Below are 10,977 nucleotides of genomic sequence, written 5' to 3'. Positions count from 1 at the left end.
CATAACAACAATGCCGCTGGGGACGACTAGACCTCCTACTGTCTGTGAGATTAAATACAATCGTAATATATAAGGCAGTGTTACTCGGAATACTAAATGAGCTTTAACATAACAATGAAGCCAATGAGAAAAAAGCTAGAACTACAAATGGGACAGAATACACATACAATATTATAGAAGATAATGCATATTCTATTGTATTTTATTTTATTTCCTTCCAAGGGACAAAGTCCACTTTATTACTATAAACATACTGCATGGTAACGAATTACTAAATGATAATCGAAATATCAAATATCCATTGTGATAACAAAAATACTCAGTGATCGATTAGTCAGTTTATAATTGGACCTATATTTGTGTAGTTACAGTCTATTAATAATTTTGAAAATCTTCTTGTACTAATAATCTCATCACTAATAATGTTATTCCATGTATTTTACTATGTTTAGTTTTAATTCTAATGAAAAATGAAATGAATCACACTTTTATGTCTTAAAAAATGGTCATTTTGTAACACCCGTTACCACAGCATTGTCAAATGATGACCACTTTCTGTTGCGAAGGCCCGGAAGCCAGAATGGGGACGTACTACGATAAGCTACCCCACGGAGAAGTCACTGAGGCTGCCCATCACCGACATCGCTCTCAGAGACATCGGCAAGTCCGACCAGAGCTTCTGGCTGGAGATAGGAATGGCCTGCTTCAAGTAGCCTCTGTACCCTCTGCACATTGGTTTACCACGTACAGATCGACGTAGTGTAGTCTGACACTTTTACCATTCGTTACTTATATTGAGAGACTGAACATATGTTACTTATTCTTCATTAGGGAGTTGAGTTTTACTTTATTGACCTTTGTTCGTTTTTTAGTTGTACATTTAATATGCTTGAAAATTCAATAAAATGTTTGATAATTTGATATGTAAGAAAATACACATCATCCGACAATGTAATAAAATGTAGATTTTACATAATGCATCCGACAATTTAAAATTTCTCTTTACAAAATGATTTGTTTGGCAATCATAGGTGCAACCAAATCATAAGACTGTGGCATAATGCAATTCTAACTTCAATAAATATAATAAATTATATAAATAAAAATAGATCTCGAATATTTTTTTAAGTCAGTAAGCTGTGTGGACTAAGATCTAGAACTATTTTAGACCATTACCAATTTCACTGCCCCGTAAATCATACGCACTGCCATGAGAACTAATTTGTAAATATTTCTTTTACATTGTTATTAATAAATGTATATTAATATACGTTTTGTCGTTTTATTTCATGTATTTCCATACACGAGTGCTTTTGTAGACATTGAAATTACACTATATGACTGCTCATTTGACTGACATTTCCTATCAGAAATAAACGACTTGTAAACAGAAAATCCTTGGCAGAAACACTAAAAACTGTTGGACGATCCTCTAAATTCCAAAGTGTAACCTAATAAGTATTTAGTACATCTGGGTACGCAATATACTAGGGTTTTAGATTCTTCGTAGCTCCTACTAGACCAATACTACAACTGAAGTACAACAGATGCAGTTACAAACATTGCAATATAGAGAAACATATACTGGATACTTCACTTCTACAGGTAGAAAGAGTACGCAGGTATTTTATACTTAAACTTATCAGTGGGAGTTTGCAGAAAACCTGGAAGCGTTGAAAGGATTCTGTAGAAGTTATACATATGAATTTGTCAATCAGTTTCATGGCGCATGCCACAAAGAGATGTTCAGGAACACTATAGAGTCTTTTAAAACGTACGCTTATAGTATTTATTATAAAAATTTTGAATTGAATTTTAAAAACTGCAATACACTATTTGAATCACTACAGGAAATAAATTTGAAATTTGTCTTTGAGTTTTTTTGAGTATGTGTTATTTCAACTATCAATATCTTTTTTATTTCACTTTGTAAAATAATCCTTAAAATAAAGAATTAAAACTTGTTTAATATAACTTTTGAAAAAGTCTTATTCTTTCGTATAACATTTCTTTATGAAGAAATGCTTAACCATTTTGTGTAAATTTTCCTTTCACAATTTTAAAAGGAAACGAACGAAATCCATGAATTTCGTATGTAAATATAACAAATAATTTTGCCTTTATTTGAATCAATTGATATTTTAACATGACCACTATTTAAAAGATGCACTATACAGATTCTTCCCCCTGTTTAAATGAAATTTGTTAGAAAATATAACATTGTCAGAGGTAAAGTAGCTATGGTGGGAAGAGATTCAATTAGAATGTTTAGTTTAGTTCCAAAACTCCTAGTAATGCCTTACCGCAAATCTAGTTAGAGGTCACTTCTGAGCTTAGTTTTTTGCAGCAAAGCATAAATAATAAATAATTATATTTAAACTCATCTTTTCAAAACTGTGATGAAACGTGCATGAAGCGGTAAAAGAGCCTTAGACTGTTCATATACTGTATGCAGTTACCAAGAGATTCATAAGTATTTAATTGTAGGCACCAATAAATATAAGATTTATGTTAAAGAACCATAATAAACCCCTTTCCGACAACAGAACTTCTCATACAACTAAACATAGGCAAATATTTAATCCTTCAATAATTAATTAATTACGTGGATAGATTACATAATGAGCAATCTTGTTAATTACCTTCATCAATTTCCGTGGAGTCCGCTGGTAGCGATGTGTTGTTGGATAATTCCAAGCCGACACTCAAATGTTCACTTGCTACACATCACTTATCTCGTTGTTCTAGTGTTTTGAAAATTATTAAGGAATTAACACCCACTGTTTCAAATTACATTTAAAGTTATTGTAATGCAGATAAAACATTCACTCAGTAATTATTTTGAGAACTTAGGACACAAAATCGTAAAACAAGTTATCGCAAGGATAAAAAAACAACAACCATGATTAACATAGCGTTTATAAAGTTTATCTTTGTCTGACCGAAGTACAGGAAGTACAAATAGCTAGACATGCAAATAGCTGATTTGCCATATAATTTCTTATTGTTTACCAGTGAGACACATTCCCAACATTTTAAACACAGTAACACGACTAAAGAGAAATTACATTTAAAAATGTTGAACGATAACATAAGTACAACGAGATATGGAACAACAATAGATGTTGTGGTTACAAGATATTTAGCAAGGTTTTATTCCAGAATTGTTATTTCTTAGTTTAATTATCATAGAACCATAATTTAATTTTAGAATATATTGAAAATGAAGTAATTATTTCCAAATACAAGATTGTAGTGACAATGTTACTGACCAAATTATTAAAACTAATTATATAAACTATAATAACTAAAATGTATTAATATTGCATATTACAAAATATGCATAACATTATAATACATTAAAATATGTATAACATTGATGGAATATATAAAGCTTTTTTATGTTAAAGAGTTTAGTGTCTGTTGTAAAATATAAGAAATAACTACATCTAATAATTAAGAAACGTACTTTTTTTTAAAGATATACGTTCACAGCCCGTTATAAGAAGTATTCACTTCTGTATGTCAGTCCCATAACCGCCTTTCCATTAAAACATTTTTACACATACCCAAATTAAACTAAGTTTGGTAAAACAGGACGTTCAGCTGCCAATTACAAATCATTCGATTTGTCACTAAATTAGTTTTCAGACACCGAAAGTAGAGTATTGTTTTCTGGGCGAACACGGAGATAAAAAAAACGCAGTAGTAAAAATAAAAAAATTACTTCGAAGCAAAAATCTTTCTGAAATGTTCACTAGATTGTTAAGAAGATATCGAAAGTTGTGTAAAGGCGTACCCAAGCCTGAGCGAGTCACACAATAGTCTTGTTTGTAATATAAATCGCCTGACAAAAGGGAAAGAGAGGTCAGACATCATGCAGAGTTTTTACATCGTTCGGAAGGGTCGACCCTTTCACATCAATTACCCTCTCTGATTTTACTCGTTCTCCTTGTCGTCTCTAAGACGTGAACTTCGACTACTATTTGTAGAAAATATCAACCAATTCGAATTAAAGCTGCCTTATCATGTATTAGTATATTACATTTTAAACAGTGTAGTGAAGAAGTAACTTTCCAAGTAGTAAATATACTAGCCGTTGTTATAGCTTATAAAGGGTATAGCACAACGTTTCGAGGATTGGAATCTATCCTCTTCCTCAGGTAGGGGAGGTATTCATCATACAAAAATAAAGAACAGAGAGAAGTACAGAAAGGAATGAAAAGGGTTCAAACATACCCAAAAGCTGCTTGGAATCCAGTCCAGGCGTTGTCATTGCACAGGATGTAAGTCCCGAGCACAAATCACAAGTACGAAGGTCACAATCGCACATCACTCTAGCACAGACTACAGTGGGATACTAACGAGTTAGTACCAATTATATGTTTATTCAAATCTAGATCTAGAGAAACAACTCCTGGTGTCAAAGGAGTTTTACTCCGTTGAAGAGTTCATGTTGAGTTGCTGGGTTGAATATTATTGAATACTATTGAAAACAAGAATAAAATTAAAACCCCAGTTCTGTTATACAATTAAATAGAAATAACTGCAATGGAATTGTATATTATTATGAATGTACTTGACGCATGCTGCAATCTAATAATTGTTGACGCAATAAAGATTAATATTATTATAGGTATCTATAACGATAATATTATCTTCAAACAAAGTTCTACTCTGCGAATCTTGACCAAGAATGGTTTCTCACTACGATAAAAATCTTGGGAGACGGGCCTGAATTGTCTGAGGGGTCGGATAGTGTTTTAGGGGTCGAGGGGCAGCCGTAAGTAGCTTGCGTATTACAGCCACTTTACGATTTTCCTGGACCTCTTAGCGTCTGTTAAAATGGGGTCTCATCATGTTGCAGTGATGTAAAAATTGTGTTATTGTGGACGTATAATTTCCTAAGTCCTCTGATGTTGTGAACGTTGATATTCAACCTAGCTTAAGTGCTAATTAAAAGTGACTCTCATATTAGGCATTCAGGGTTGAGACAAAAAAACTGTACTGGAGTGGTGACCTGGTTGTCGTATCAGCCTTATCAAAGAAAGACTCCTGAACTATATCCACCATGCGACAATATCTTGCACTCTTCCTAAGAAAACGGCTTGAAGAATGCCATGGTTGGGTGATGACCTTTAATTTACCTTCAACTCATTTAATCTGACAGATGTTTGCTTATCATGTGCTTGACTAACTTATTTAGATAGATTCAAATGTTTTAGCTAGATTATAGGAAGCAGCGTGTGCACACTTCTGTGATATTGCTCCTGTTGAACATTTTCTCGAAAGTACAGGTGAACCCCAAAGTCTTGTTTATGCTAAGGTCAAGGATTTAGATTAGCAGAATTCCGGCTATATTTGAATCGCCACTAGAGGTTAAAACACTGTTGAACCCTCTCATTCCTGACTCCAGTGATGTAAGAATTTCTGGAAATTCAAATGTAAATTAAAGCACTGCTGTTAAACCCCCCTCCCAATCAGTTTTATTGAAGTTCTAAATAGTTCACGAAAATGATCTCACAGAGGAAAACTGTCAAAGACATAACCAAGGTTTTGGTGAGACCTTAGAGGAGTGCTGAAGTTCTTCTTTCTCTTAGATGGCGACTACAGGAAAATGAAAATAGAATAGTGAAATACTCACCTGACACTGTCCTGGGCATATGCAGTTATATAAATTAGGAAAAGCGCCCGAGACTTACGTAAAACCTCTTGAAGATTTTACTGTAGCCTTTTGATTTGCATTTTATTACCAACCAAGTAAAGTTTGGCACACCTAAAGAAAAAGCCACAACAGAGACACTTTTATCGGAAGGTTGGCAACACCTTTTATTATTTCAATAATGAAATACAAATTACGTAACTGAAATAACGCATCTTAATGGTCATAATTTAGAAGAATTAAAGAAATCAGTTCATTCTTACTTTAAGTAATAAAAATGTTATCGATTAAATTGAAACATGATGCCGGGTTTTCAAATAAATAACCATATGAAACTGTCACAACAGTATGTGGTCGTTTAACCGAAACCATTCCCCATTAACAAATCAACGGATCCATTTACAGTAGCTGCTTTGAACAGTTGTCCATTGTTGTGGGTCAACTTATCAGTAACCACTTCAAAGTGATAAATTAACGTGACCATTCTATTATTTTCACCCCTTTGTTAGTTTTTCAGTCGGGTCAAATTAATAAGTCTCCAGTCTCCTAAACAGGTAACTAAATCTAAAAATCAGTATTTCAATTCTTTAAGTAATGAAGAATATAATAGGTTCAAGATATTACATATTATAAGGTTAAGGCTTCTATGTGATTATAATTTCTAAGACTGTTTCAGTTTCGAGAACCAATAAGTTCTTTAGAGGTATTTACAATTTGGACCTCCATGGTGAGTTTCATTAAACCACTTTATCTGTATAGTTCAGATTATATTTCAATTAAATATTTGAATATGAAAAAAATGTCCTTTACTTTTAAACTCATATTTGGTTTACCTAAAAAAAGAGTTATAATTTGGTGTAAATTTTATTATTTTAGCGTCATAACATAGTCTAACATGTTTAATGCATCTATTATAAATGGATTTTCAGCATGTGACATAAATATACCGTACCTTAATAAGGTTTAGCATGCCGCCAATAGTGAATGAATTTTATATACACGTTTTATGAACTTATGGAGTTTATGGTCTTTGCCTTGATTTCTGGTAAGACGTATGATTTAAATGCAAATACAAACTTCCTTGGAAACAGTTTAGGGTAATATTGGAGAAAACCATTTGCATTTTTAAAAAGCTAAAATGTATAGAATTTATTGATCTATGGGTTTTAAAACATGTCAGGTGTCACGATCGAATAAAAGTACGATTTTGATTTAAATGATGAGCAAAAACCTATGTCACTCATCACGAAATTAATTTTATATTTTAAGTCATTCCCTTAGTTCGTATCACCATCTAATCCTCAATGAAAATTTCGTTTCTCACCGAATATAGACTAATTGCAGAATTATTGGAATTATCCTACCTTCCATACCTACATCCAGATATATCTACTTAATGACCGTATATTGATGAATTATATCAACTACCAATTAGTTCTGGTACCGAAGATAATAATGTAATTGCTCTAGAATGTTTAAGTCACAATATTCGTTTCTCTTTCAGTAGATGTTAACCATCAGGTAATATTCATTTTTGATGGAAACGATCGGAGTTCTGTTTCTGCCGAACAAAATAAAAAAAGTCAGAGAAGGTTTATTTTACCAGGCGAAGTTACAGCTTGCAGGCGGGCTGCTTGTAAGGACAGGATCAGTCAGCTGTCACCATCCAAGCAGCAGCCACGCTCGACGTTGCTTGATTTTGTTATCTTGCGATATCAGCCGTGCAAGCTACACTGTGCCATTGGCTCTCAACACAACACACAAGTAACCCTAGCTTATTCATCATTTTATATATAAAAATAATGTAAAATGATATTGTAGAACCTAACTGGTGGCCTCCGTTAGCAAGTTCCACTTAGCAGCACTAGGTTTCTGGCATTAATTACCTGTTGAGCCCTTTTAACAAGTTCCACATAACATCACTAGGATTCTGGCATGAATGAACTCGTGGCGTCCGTTAACAAGTTCCACATAGCAGCACTAGGTTTCTAGCATTAACGACCTGGTGAGCCCTTTTAACAAGTTCCACATAACATCACTAGGATTCTTTCATGAATGAACTCGTGGCCTCCGTTAACAAGTTCCACATAGCAGCACTAGGTTTCTGGCATTAACGACCTGGTGAGCACTTTTAACAAGTTCCACATAACATCACTAGGATTCTGGCATGAATGAACTCGTGGCGTCCGTTAACAAGTTCCACATAGCAGCACTAGGTTTCTAGCATTAACGACCTGGTGAGCCCTTTTAACAAGTTCCACATAACATCACTAGGATTCTTTCATGAATGAACTCGTGGCCTCCGTTAACAAGTTCCACATAGCAGCACTAGTTTTCTGGCATTAACGACCTGGTGAGCCCTTTTAACAAGTTCCACATAACATCACTAGGATTCTTTCATGAATGAACTCGTGGCGTCCGTTAACAAGTTCCACATAGCAGCACTAGGTTTCTGGCATTAATGACCTGGTGAGCCCTTTTAACAAGTTCCACATAACATCACTAGGATTCTGGCATGAATGAACTCGTGGCCTCAGTTAACATGTTCCACATAGCATCACTAGGCTTCTGGTATGAATGAACTGGTGGTCTCAGTTAACAAGTTCCACATAGCAGCACTAGGTTTCTGGAATTAATGACCTGGTGAGCCCTTTTAACAAGTTCCACATAACATCACTAGGATTCTTTCATGAATGAACTCGTGGCCTCCGTTAACAAGTTCCACATAGCAGCACTAGGTTTCTGGCATTAACGACCTGGTGAGCACTTTTAACAAGTTCCACATAACATCACTAGGATTCTGGCATGAATGAACTCGTGGCGTCCGTTAACAAGTTCCACATAGCAGCACTAGGTTTCTAGCATTAACGACCTGGTGAGCCCTTTTAACAAGTTCCACATAACATCACTAGGATTCTTTCATGAATGAACTCGTGGCCTCCGTTAACAAGTTCCACATAGCAGCACTAGTTTTCTGGCATTAACGACCTGGTGAGCCCTTTTAACAAGTTCCACATAACATCACTAGGATTCTTTCATGAATGAACTCGTGGCGTCCGTTAACAAGTTCCACATAGCAGCACTAGGTTTCTGGCATTAATGACCTGGTGAGCCCTTTTAACAAGTTCCACATAACATCACTAGGATTCTGGCATGAATGAACTCGTGGCCTCAGTTAACATGTTCCACATAGCATCACTAGGCTTCTGGTATGAATGAACTGGTGGCCTCCGTTAACATGTTCCACATAGCATCACTAGGCTTCTGGTATGAATGAACTGGTGGTCTCAGTTAACAAGTTCCACATAGCAGCACTAGGTTTCTGGAATTAATGACCTGGTGAGCCCTTTTAACAAGTTCCACATAACATCACTAGGATTCTTTCATGAATGAACTGGTGGCCTCAGTTAACAAGTTCCTCATAGTATCATTATGATTCTGCCATGAATGAACTGGTTGCACAGTCTACCCTTTGGTTATACATTTTTATATTCATTCTTGTATGAGTATACTTATCTATGTTGTTGGATAAACATCTATTTAATCTTGTGTATGTATGACGTGCATATACCAATAATTGCGCCACGAGCATGAGCTGTAAGTCCAGGTATTGAACGGAAATGTATAGCTATGTAATAGGTGTTGGAAAAATATAATAATTTGACGTACAGTTTTGTCTTCTTTTAAATGGAAGTTACTATTACGTATAGTGTAGTGTTTCTGTTAATGTTCTATATAAGTTTAAGATAAACTTAACAAGGTCATCAGTAATGAACAAAGCATAAGAAATATTAAAATTTGTTTCAAATACTTGTGTAGTAATCCGTTGCATAAATGTATTCAGTATGACACCCGATTTATTATCTGCGGAAATACGAGGGAGAGACGTCGTTGGAGAGAATATTATCGTCTGCTCAGTGTTTAGAGAATCAGGGAGCATGGTAAATAAAATTATACGATATCGGAAATGGCTTGTTAGGATATGGGCGAATCAATAAATATTTATTCATAGAGCTCTACGGATAGTTCTATCGATATTCGTTACTTGCGGACTTATGGATGTTTACCGTTTTATACATGGATTACTTTGCATATTTTACACTTAGTATAGAAAATAAACGTGCTTGTACATTGTAAATTATTTTGACACAATGGTATATTTATTTTGTTATTGGATTCGTTTTGACACCTTGAATGTCACTGGTATGACTAAATGCTCTGTAATATCAGTTAAATTATGTACAGAATGTTGATCAGTGATGAATTAGTTATATAATATAATTAAAATTCTGTAAATTGCTTAAAAACTAATTACAAATTTAGCTGTTATTAAAGAACTCATAGGGTTCAAGAAAATCTTTGAGAAGAAAAATGTGTACCTAACTTGCACTCGAGTTTAAATAAACTGTAGAGTAATATCTATTGTAATATTGAACATTTTAAGTAGATACAGCTTTAGATCTTATAATGTAAAATTGCTAAGCCTTAAACGCCTTGTTTAGGCTGTTCAACCTACCTTTTATGTTATTTTTATTACATTTTTGGTATTTTTTATACAAAGTTGATTCGAGTAACGAGCCAACACAAATAAAGTTCTAAAATTGTATCAATGTTATTTAGATTGTGAAGACTTTAGGGAATGTTTGTTGCTGCATATTAAGTAGATAAATACACGTTCAAGTTTTATTATTGTGTTTCAATGTTATAAATTAAAACTGTAAAAATATAACTATGATTATGAATTGTATTTTTACTACAGCGGTAGGTACTAAAACCTTGGTAATACCTGTGAAGGATCCAGAGTTGTGGCAGGTTTATATTTTCAAATTGTATAAGTGAAAATGTCTGGGAGTATTGCATTCATAGATTCTTTAGCCATTTCTAACGGTGTGTATACCAAACATATGTGTAAAATATTAAATTTCCATTTGATACTATAACCTACAAGGCTAACAAGCACGTTTTTTACGCCATAAAAATGTGTCGGACCAAAATCCCAAAACCCCGGAAATGACGAAGTGCTCCCGCGCTTGTCTTGTGATTCGTCACTGGTTAGTACTGAAATAGTTGCTATTTGGACCAGCAGGCTTTCCAAGAAGTGCCTGTGAAGCCTATCATAAGATGCAATCTGAGACCGAATGCACATTGTCGTGTGCAGTTTATTTCCTCGGCACTTGCTTACCACACAGGACCCCCCCCCCCCGACACACACAGTTTACTCGCCCCCTCTCTTGCAACATGGGAATAAAATCAAACTATTTTGGATACGTGTGTTAGAATCCCTTGAAATTTCGAATATTATTTAGTTTTGCTTC

Source organism: Homalodisca vitripennis, chromosome X, assembly GCF_021130785.1.
Source record: "Homalodisca vitripennis isolate AUS2020 chromosome X, UT_GWSS_2.1, whole genome shotgun sequence".
Lineage (NCBI taxonomy): Eukaryota > Metazoa > Arthropoda > Insecta > Hemiptera > Cicadellidae > Homalodisca > Homalodisca vitripennis.
The sequence above is the reverse complement of the archived record's forward strand: the minus strand, read 5'-3'. Positions refer to the sequence as shown.